At 46.2% G+C, this 10315-nt stretch overlaps 1 protein-coding gene across 2 annotated transcripts in view; it reads left to right on the top strand.

The window, feature by feature from the left end:
* RSU1 (Ras suppressor protein 1) overlaps positions 1–10315 on the top strand; it is a 218788-nt gene that overhangs the window by 202676 nt on the left and 5797 nt on the right. The gene's annotated exons all lie outside the window — the stretch shown is intronic.

The raw sequence follows: 10315 nt of genomic DNA, 5'->3' as shown, positions 1-10315 counted from the left end.
AGGCAGGAGGATCATTTGAGGCCAGGAGTTCTCTATTCCCTATCTCTACAAAATATTTAAAAATTAGCCAGACGTGATGATGCGCACCTGTAGTCCCAGCGCTTTGGGAGGCTGAGACAGGAGGATCTGTTGAGTCCAGGAGTTTGAGGCTGCAGTGAGCTATGATCGCACTGCAGTCAGGGCAACAGATCAAGACCCTGTCCCTAAACTAGGAGGAAATGGATGAAAATTATTGTCTGCTGAATGTACCCAGGGCTACAAGTATTTTTTTAAACTTCAAACTGTTCTTTTTCAGGATTTTTTTTTTTTCCAAAAAACTCAGAAATGTGAAAGTGAAAAAAGAAGGGATGGGGTTCAAAGTCTCATCTCCTGTTGAGCCCTGGGAGATGCCGTCTCCATTATCCCATTGCCAGGTGTTGACTTGCTCCTAAAATACCACTTTGCTCTTTCTGCACACCAGCAGAAATGAGATGCTGTGTTTGTGGATAGTATTTGCCACTTCAAAGAGAACACGGCTTACATGGGGAAGTTTGTCTTTGCCAGGGAAGTGGAAAAAGGTACCAGATGCAGTTTCTCCTAGCTGCCTGTGCCTAAAGCTCACCTGGTGAGAGCCTCATAGATAAAGCACATGTAGGTAGTAGGGTAGCTGGGTATTTTCTGGCATTGATTCCTAAGAATTTTTAAAATATTACTCTACTTGTTTTTGTTTTTAAACAGACATGGGGTATTGCTCTATTTCCCAGGCTGATCTTGAACTCCTAGGCTCAAAGGATCCTCCTGCCTCAGGCTCCGAAAGTGCTGAGATTATAGGCATGAGCCACCGCACCTGGTCTGCTCCATAAGTGGAACATGATTCACCTTCCAGAAAATCCATGGGCGACGGAGGAGGGGACAATAATACAATGCTGTCTAAAAATCTCATGATAATGGCCGGGTGTGGTGGCTCACGCCTGTAATCCCAGCACTTTGGAAGGCCAAGGCATGGATGGCTTGAGTCCAAGAGTTCAAGACTAGCGTGGGAAACAAGGCAAAACTCCATCTCTACAGGAAATGCAAAAATGAGCCGGGTGTGGTGGTACGTGCCTGTAATCCTAGCTACTTGGCAGGCGGAGGTTGCAGTGAGCTGATATCGCTCCATTGCACTCCAGCCTGGGCAACAGAGCAAGACTCTGTCTCAAAAAAACTCATGATAATTAAAGATTATCATGCCATAATCTAACCAGAGCACAGGAGTCTTAGAGGTACAAGCCCTGTAGAGTTTCACGTAACATGATTTGGTTGAGGGGTAAATATGTTAATATTAAAGTGATGTGCTCTACAGGGTTCCTGGGCAAAGCATGTAAGTTCCATTCAGATGCCCAACCCTGACCAGGTTGAATCCTTTGCCTGGAGGGCTTTATCTTAGTGAGGTCTGGCACATTCCAACAGAGCACCTGCTCAGTGTGTGATATCTGCCGTGGATATGAGATGGGGAGTAGCAGTGCTCAGGCCAGATAGTTGCCATCCCTGTTTAGATCCAGACACCTCCTTTTTCTGTTTGGGGAAACACAAATCACCCTGCTAGTGGATTAATCCCAAAGCCTTCTGAATTCCAGTTCACCATTCTCTGCCCTGCGCTCTGAAACCTATAGGCCTGAACTTAGATTGAACGTGATGTCCAGCTTTCCACTGACATGGTGTATTAGTCCATTCTCACACTGCTATAAAGACATACCTGAGACCGTGTCATTTATATAAAAGAGGTATAACTCACTAATGGTTCTGCAGGAGGTACAGGAAGCATGGCGGCTTCTGCTTCTGGGGAGGTCTCAGGAAACTGAGAATCATGGTGGAAGGCAGAGGGGGCAGGCACACCACATGGCAGAGCCAAAGAGGCCGGGGGGTCAATGCTGCATGCTTTTCAACAACCAGATCTCGCGAGAACTCACTCAATATCACGAGAACAGCACCAAGGGGATAGTGCTGAACCATTCATGAGAAACCGCCCCCATGATCCAACCACCTCCAACATTGAGGACTACAATTCCACATGAGATTTGGTGGGAACACAGATCCAAACTATATCACACGGCCATGTGTCACCTGCTGTGGTGAAATCATCAGGTCACCTGGGCTGAGAGGGAGGGACAGTGCCAAGAGCAGATGGCCAACAGCCACAAATAGGGAGAGGAGGAGGAATATCAGTGGCGATACTAATACCACTATGTATGGTGTGCTTTTACCATTTGTCCTTATCGTAAAACAAGACAAAGCAAAGGCATCTCTCCAGATACTGGCATTCCTTTTCATGGGACACCAGATTTGTGTAATGTCACTACATCTAGAGCCACAGGACAATGTGTGCTCGTCATGGTTTCCTTCACGTGATATTGCTTAAGGCGTCAATGACTTAGTATATGCAACGTGGCAGAGGAGCTTCCTGTGCGCACACTACAGGAATCCTGCCCTGGTGATGACCAGCCTAATGACTCAGAGGTCATGAACGACCCTAACCTGTCCATGTAGCAGCCTCCTGTGGCCAGAAAGACTCTAACCCTTCCATGATAATAAAAATTCATTCTGATTTTTTTTCCAACAGAAAGAGAAGAAAACACTACTTTTATGTGAATTTTAGCTGGGCCTGGTGAGTTGTACCTGTAATCCCAGCTACTCAGGAGGCTGAGATCACTTGAGGTCAGAACTTTGAGACTAACCTGGGCAACATAGCAAGATCCCATCTATAAAAATAAAGTTTAAAAAATATATATAATGTTAATTTTAACTGAATTCTCTTATAAATTACTATCTTCAACTAGTTCTTATCAACATTAAAAATAATTAACATTCTATAAAAGTCCTTTGTACCTTAAAGGAATTTAGTAGAATCACCCTGGTCACGGTACTGTAAAAAAGTGTCCACAAGAGGACAATGGCCTGGCTCCCAAAAGGCCTCACGAAGCGGCACTGCAGCTCCTTTACTGAGTGCCTGGTCTTCCCTTTGGCCTTAGAAGCCCTGCAAGCTGGCAAGGTGTGCCTGTAATCCCAGCATTTTGGGAGGCTGAGGCAGGAGGATCACTTGAAGCCTGGTGTTTAAAAAAAAAAAAAAAAAAATTAGGCATGGTGGCACGTGCTTGTGCCAGCTACTCAGGAGACTGAGGCAGGAGGATCACTTGAGCTCAAGAGGTGTAGCCTACAGTGAGCCGTGATCGCTCCACTGCACTCCAGCCTGGGCAACAGAGTGAGACCCTGTCTCAAAAAGGCAAGAAAAATGAAACCCTGCAGCCAACTGAGGAAAAAACATAAGAAGCTGTTGGAGGAACCCCAATTCCACAACACAGGGTAACTGCCCCCAAAGACGGGAGCACTTGCCTCGGTCTGCACAGCACACATCCCTTCAGTAGACAGCTCCAGGCGGGAAGCTGATGGTAGTCACCTGATGAGCGTGGAATTGAGGACATCAGGAAGTGATCCTTGGCTCAGATGTTCAGTCACTCCATATTTTTGGGGTGACAATTGTGTACGAGGCACCAGGCACTGGAGAAACAAAAGTGATGTAGGCCTAGTCCCTGTCTCAGAGGCACTAATGATCCAGTTGGGATCCATGTATTTGGATATTTGTAATACTTCCTAGTAAGTACAGCTATACACACATCCATTCACTCAATCAACAGACATTTCTAGTGTGTCCCAGGGACACTGAACAAGACAGATAAAGTTCTGGTGCTCTAGGAATGAACCTTCTATCAAGGGAGGCAGGAAACAGACATCAAATAAATAACTAGATGGTGACGAGTGGTATGATGGAAATGAACGCAGTCAAAGAAAGTGTGGGCAAAGATGACCTGGCTGGGGAACTCACATTTGCAGTAGACCAGAGTGGTGATGTGTTCATCAGGACCAGCACTGCTTTGATTACAAGGAACACAAGGCCTAAGAGGGAGGGGGATTATTTGATGATTTTACACTAAACATCATCCAGCAATACAGCTGACTTCAGGCATGGGGACCCACACAATGTCCTTGGGCCCAGTCTGTCTCCGTCCTTCAATTCTGCTTTGTCAGCTTGTCTCTCCCCCAAGCAGGCTCTCTCGCCACAGTGTTAGGACAGGGTACTGGCAGATCTGGGCTCATCCTTCCTAACTTCAAGTAAAACAAAAAAGAAAGGACTTTTCTTCCCACGCGGTTTGAGCTCCGATGTGAGGCCTGTTTTTCTCGTTGGCTCTCCTTGGCCCCTTGCTTGTGCGTAAACCAGTTATGGTACCCAGGGTGACAGGACACCCTGATGGACCTAAGACTGAGTCATGTTGACACTAACATCAGGGAAGCACAGCCAGACCCTGGAGTCTGAACCTGCGGTCACATCACAGTATGTAAACTCTGTGCCTTGTTTCCCCACCTGTCAAATGGGAATGGTAGTAGCGCCTGTCTCAGGGGGACCTTGAGATGAGCATTCCAGGCAGAGTGAATAACAATGGGAAACAGAAGCCCCTAAGGAGTTGGGATCAGGGGCATGGAGGGTCGCGGCAGAAGGTATGGAGGGGAGCTGGCCAGAAGCTGGACCGTGCAGGTGTGGATCGCGTGCGCCGGGTGGGCAGTGCTGTGTTGTTTTCTGTGATTCCTCCTAGACACGTAGTCCTGCCAGGGCATCCACAGAACTCACAGCTGCTGGTACCCACTGCCTGCATTTTCTCCCCCATTTTCAGTGCTGACTCTGATGGGCAGATTCTCTCTCCAGCTTTGTTGATATCCCTGGTCTGCTTATAGTTGAGGCACACTGTTCTGGGAGTGCTGGTGTTATTTTGGGTGACTTTTCATGTTTCTGCTTTGATCTATTCTGTGTTGATTTTTATTACTTAACACCCAGGGGAAAACCTTATTTCCCCATACGTTCAAGTTTTGGGGTGGTGCCTCACTCTTGCCCCGACCAGAGTCATCCCCAGCTAGTTCTGTGTTGGCAGGGCATAAAATCTGAAGCAGGTTATGTTAATATGGACCAAAGTGATCACTGGTGACTGTATCGTATCATCAGCCAGCCAGCCATTTTAAGAGGTCCATTAGATGGTTACTATTTAGGTTCTGAGAGCTAGATTCAAGTTAGTGGATTTTCATAGTAGTGTTTTTGAAGAATAATTTTTAAACGGGTAAATTGCCCATACAAAAATAATTACTAACTTACTTCCTTATATGTATGAATAGGTTTGTGTATCGTTGTATTACAAGCACATACATATACAGTTGGATGTCTCTTTTTAGTCTCTGCAGATGCCAAGTACTAAAATAATTTTCTTTTCATAAGTAAAAGAAATCCACTCCAGGTATGAAGTCTATCAGGGAAGTAGCTTGTTTGGGAAACTTACCAGTGCCCTTGGACTGATTTCCTTTTGCCTTTGAGTTTATTCTAGAAATTGCAACATTTACCACTTTGCAGTTTAATTTAAAAGGATTACCTATTTTCTTAAATGCTTAAGCAGGGAAGCAAGTTGCAGTTATTGATTTTTCTCCGCATGTATTCCGTGGAAGCTCCTTCCCCAGGGAACATACCTCCTGAACTGCATGCCTGCTGGTGACAGCTTGGACCTCTGATACATAACCAAAGACCTTGCCTAATATCCTTGCAACTGCTCCAGGCATTTTTATTAAGTAAAAGCATCATTAGAGTAGACAGGATGATGAAGTTTAATGAGCATCTTTTGTGCATGATATTGTTAGTTTTGCTCTGCCAGAATCCTCATTTCTCCCCTCCAGTGGGGCAGATCGTGAGTCTAGAATATATGGCTGTTTTGAAATCTGCCTTATATATTATAGCCTATTTTTCATATAGCTTGCTATCTGTCTTAAGCCAACTAACACATTTCCTTGTGGCTGTTTATATAGATGCCATTTGTGCATGCATGTTTATACTTTCTTTCTCCACTATGTTGGGAACAGAAAGCAGGTTATAATGGAAAAGAATGTAACAGACACATGCTGCCATTCGTAAATTGCATGGAACCAACTCTTGGAGGTTTGATCTCAAAAAAAAAAAAAAATCATTTCCTTTTGAATTAATGAGACTTCTCACAGGAATTAGGGTAACTGTTAATTTTTTTTTTCTTTAGGACTCAGCAATTTACATGCTCAGGTTCTGTCACCAGCCCGTGACAGCTGCCGGATAGGAGAAATAAAGCTATTACAAGTGCTTATTAATAATCTCAGCTTCACACTTTGTCCGCAGATCTATTTGTGGAGATTTTAAATTTGGCATCCTACCAGAAGATTACAGATTAGAAGCAAAATTATTTTTCTCCATTATTTTCACTGGCCATATCCTGAGATTTTAAAATTGGTTCTTTTCTTGGTCTGTATGAGGACTTGCCATGGAAACACCCAAAACAACAGTAGGGATACATATGACACGAGCAAACGACTTCAGAACAGCATATTGCACCTCTCATATACCTGGCATTCTGAAAGACAATATTTACATAGCACACAATGTGTTTCTAGCAGTGCCTGGAGTGTATAGACTACAAAAGAAATTAAGCCTGCACTCCCTGCCCTGCAGAAAATGGTAGACTTCTTAAGAAAACAAACCAAGATGGGAGATGGGATAACTTAGTGCTTTAAGAGTTTGGACTTTGGAGTCATTGCCTGGGTTTATCGGAGCCTCAAGCCGCTAAGCCTCAATTTCCTCATCTGACAAATAATGATAATAGGAGCTTCCTTGTTGGGTTGTTGCGACAGTGAATAATGAATGCACGTTAGCTGCATTGGAAATGTGCTCCGATCATGGCACTCTGCTGATGTTTTGAGATAACAGGCCAAGGTCAGAAGTCACTTTATGTATCATCAAGGACTTAGTGATAAGATCCTGATACATCCCGTAGGGCTTTGTGACAGCAGAATGGAGAAGGGGAGGAGGAAGCTGTTGAAAGTCCTCAAGGCCTCAAAATATGGACAGAGGAGATCTCAGTTGCAGAGGGGACCTAAGCAGGCATTCCTGGCAGTAATAACACAGATAAGCAATAACAACAAAAACAAGCCAGAAGGAATGTTGGCTGTCAGGAAAGGCTCATCTCAGGCCTCAGATTGAGTTAGCCATTTTTTCATTTTTCAAAACACTTCAGTGAGCCCAAGGCAACGTGATTACCAGTTCACCTGCCAGGTAGATAATGAGCGAATACTCCCCTTTTCCAGTTCAGATGGCAGAGGTTCTGGAAAGATACAGGACTCTGAGGCTACTCAGCTAATAGGTGGCATAGCTCACACTCACTCCATCTTTCCTGCACTCTGCCCTGCCTGCCTCAAGCCCAGCCTTACCTTGCACAGGCCTGTTAGTGCAGAAAGAGAGAGGACATTAGGCAGGCCAGATCCCCCAGCCGCTTGCGCTGTGGCTGCTCCGTGCCAGGTGCCAGGCTAGGTACCCCATCCAGGGGCCAAAGGTTGCTGTTTTTCATGCACGCACCAGGAAGAGTTGTTCAGACATCCTGTGTAGGACACACTGGGAAGGGAAGTCACCTGCATCAGGAAGACCAAGAAGGGAACCATTATAATAATTGAATAGCCATGTGACATGGGCCTGATTAAAGAAGAAAAAAGGAATGGATGATGGAAATAAACGAGGTACCATAAAACAGCTAATTAATGAGTTATGGGCCCTTTGAGGAGCTGATGAAAGCTGTGGTCCCTTTTGCCGAAATATACATATACAACTTTACTTAGCGTTTCAGACAGTTCTAGGGTCCTAGGCTAAGAACTTCTACTGTAGAGGAAACTAAATTCCTATCAGACCTGATTAATCTGGTGACCAAAAACAAAAAGAGGAGAATGTCAAAATAACTTAGCATTTGCTCCTGAAGTTCTGGAGACAGGGAGGGACAGATCTATGGAAGGTGGGGTGAGGGACACTTCCCTGCCTTTTGGGGATTCATAGCCAAAGTGTCCCAGTGGGCTGAAAAGGATGAGGACTTGGAGAACAGCTGCTCAGAGACAGTGATTAAAATGATAAAATTAGATGGGAAGAAGACACAAAGACAGACAGGACCAAAGAGGTGTCCAGAGAGAAAATTAGAACAGGCTGACATCCTAGAGCCACGGGAGGACATTTTGAAGAATGAATGGCTCCGCAGGGTGGGGGTCTTCCTTGCTGCTGCGGCAAAGGGATATGAGACCCTTGGATATAAGACTCAATTTTTCCAAAAATGAAGATGCCCATATTAAATAAAATCCACGTATCAGCCAGGCACTGTGGCTTACACCTGTGATCCCAGCACTTTGGGAGTGTGAGGTGAGAGGATTGCTTGAACCCCAGAGTTTGAAACCAGCCTAGCAACACAGTGAGACTCCATCTCTACAGTAAAATTTTAAAATAAGCTGGGCATGGTGGTCTGCACCTATAGTCCCAGCTACTTGGGAGGCTGAGGCAGGAGGATCGCTTGAGCACAGAGGTCAATGCTGCTGTGAGCTGTGATCATGCCACTGCATTCCTGGGTGACAGAGCAAGACCCTGTCTCAAAAAAAAAGAAAAAAAAAATCCAAAAAAAAAACCACACGTCAGTAATAGAAAATCATGCATAATGTATCTGCTTAATCAAAAAAAAAGTTGCAAAATTTATTCTGAGTACAGTGGACTGGAATTTTTTGCTGTGCAGTCTTAGCTGTCCAGGCGGTAGCGGTCAGTTGCACGGAGCTTTAAGCGGCCTGTCTGCAGGATGTTTTAACAGCACACCACCGAAGTCACCAGCCTGCCAACCCAGGCAGTCTCCAGGATCGTTTCCCAATGATCCTTCTAGTGGAGGGCTTCAGCAGGGGTTCCTGGGGTGGCTGCTCAGGGCAGGGCCCACTCCCACATTGGCATTTGGGCTTCACAGTGAGATCAAGAGCCCTTGTGAGCCTAGCAGACTGGTTCACTCATCTCCCACCGCTGAGAGCATAGCAGGCATCTCACCTCTGAAACCATCTTCAGTCACAGAAACCTGTTCATCAGACTCTCAAGAGCAACTGATCCTCTTGTGTCCCTTCAGAGTGCGCTTTCTCGTTTTTTTCCCACTTCTTAATCATCTCCCAGTTCTCCTCTCCAAACCCCGGGTATCAGGGGAGAGATGTTCTAGGGCTCCATGCCAAAGGGTTTCCTCCAGTTCCTGGGCTGAGCATTTTACCCACCAGCCACTGCAGCCCCATGGCTGACCTTGGGCCAGGCTCCCTTTATCACTCTCTGGCTGTCATGGCCGAGTGGCAGTGCCCACCGAAGCTCTCCCAGAAACATCTACACCGAAGACACAGGCTGGCAGTGCAGATTCCGGGCAGCACGAGGGCGTGGCAGCAGCCTGCAAGAGGTGGAAGGAGCTGGCCCTGTTAGCCTGAGTCAGAGAAGCTTCCTGAGAGGTTAGAGGCGATAGCTGTCATTCTAAAATGCCTACCATGTGCCCAAGGGACAAGAGCGTTTCCTTAATTTAATCTTCTCCCAAGCCCTCCATGGTAGCTGGGAATCTTCATCTTCCTCTTGCAGATGGAGACATTGGACTGTGGGAGGTGAGCGAGGTTCCCCAGGGCACACGTCGTTCAGGGCCGAGCAGCGTAAGGAAGGCAGAGGTGACTATCAGTCCCAGAGACTGTTCTCCAGGAATCCCCGGTGCAGGATGTGGTGGGCTCCTGTAGGGCCAGACGGGTACCATGTGAGCAGAGAGCTGTGGTGGCCCGGAGGGCACATGCTGTCTAGGAGGGGACAGTGGTGGCAGGGTCTGAGGGATGGTTGGCGTTTCCCAGGTGCAGGAGATGGAGAAGCTGTGTTCACCAAGGCCCTAGGGGAAAAGTACAAGTTACAAGAGATCAGGACAAAAGTTTTTCACCAACCCTGGCACTTCCCCGCATGGCCCTGCGTGGTATGCCACACTCTTTCCTCTCAGGAACTGCAAGGAATAGGACGTCTTTCAATGGCACTGACTGCTCTGTCCTTTGTAGTCAGTCACTGCTATAAATTCAATCCAGGTACATGCAAAACACAAGCCACGAGTGTTAGCTTCAGAGGATGGTGGGACAGGGACCAGCCAGTTCGTAGGAGTAAGGGGACAGTTTGCAAAGCTGTTTTCACTTCCTGTCGTAGAAACAACACCCATTTTTCCTTTGGGACATACCTTGTGCCTCTCTGCATCTTGGTTCTTTCATTTTTCCATCTTTTACCCCAGGAACTCATTTTTCCTATTGAAATTAAGCAGAATCCTCACGGACAGGCCGCCCTGTCAGGCCCAGAGAGGGTCACCTACTATGTTAGTTCTCTATTGCTGCTCTAACAGATTACCAAGAACTTAGTAGTTGAAAACAAAACGAATGTATTACCTGACAGTTCTGGAGGTCACAA

The sequence above is a fragment of the Symphalangus syndactylus genome, chromosome 10, assembly GCF_028878055.3.
Source record: "Symphalangus syndactylus isolate Jambi chromosome 10, NHGRI_mSymSyn1-v2.1_pri, whole genome shotgun sequence".
In the NCBI taxonomy this organism is placed as follows: domain Eukaryota; kingdom Metazoa; phylum Chordata; class Mammalia; order Primates; family Hylobatidae; genus Symphalangus; species Symphalangus syndactylus.
Note: the sequence above shows the minus strand (reverse complement) of the source record. Positions and strands in the feature narration are given on the sequence as shown.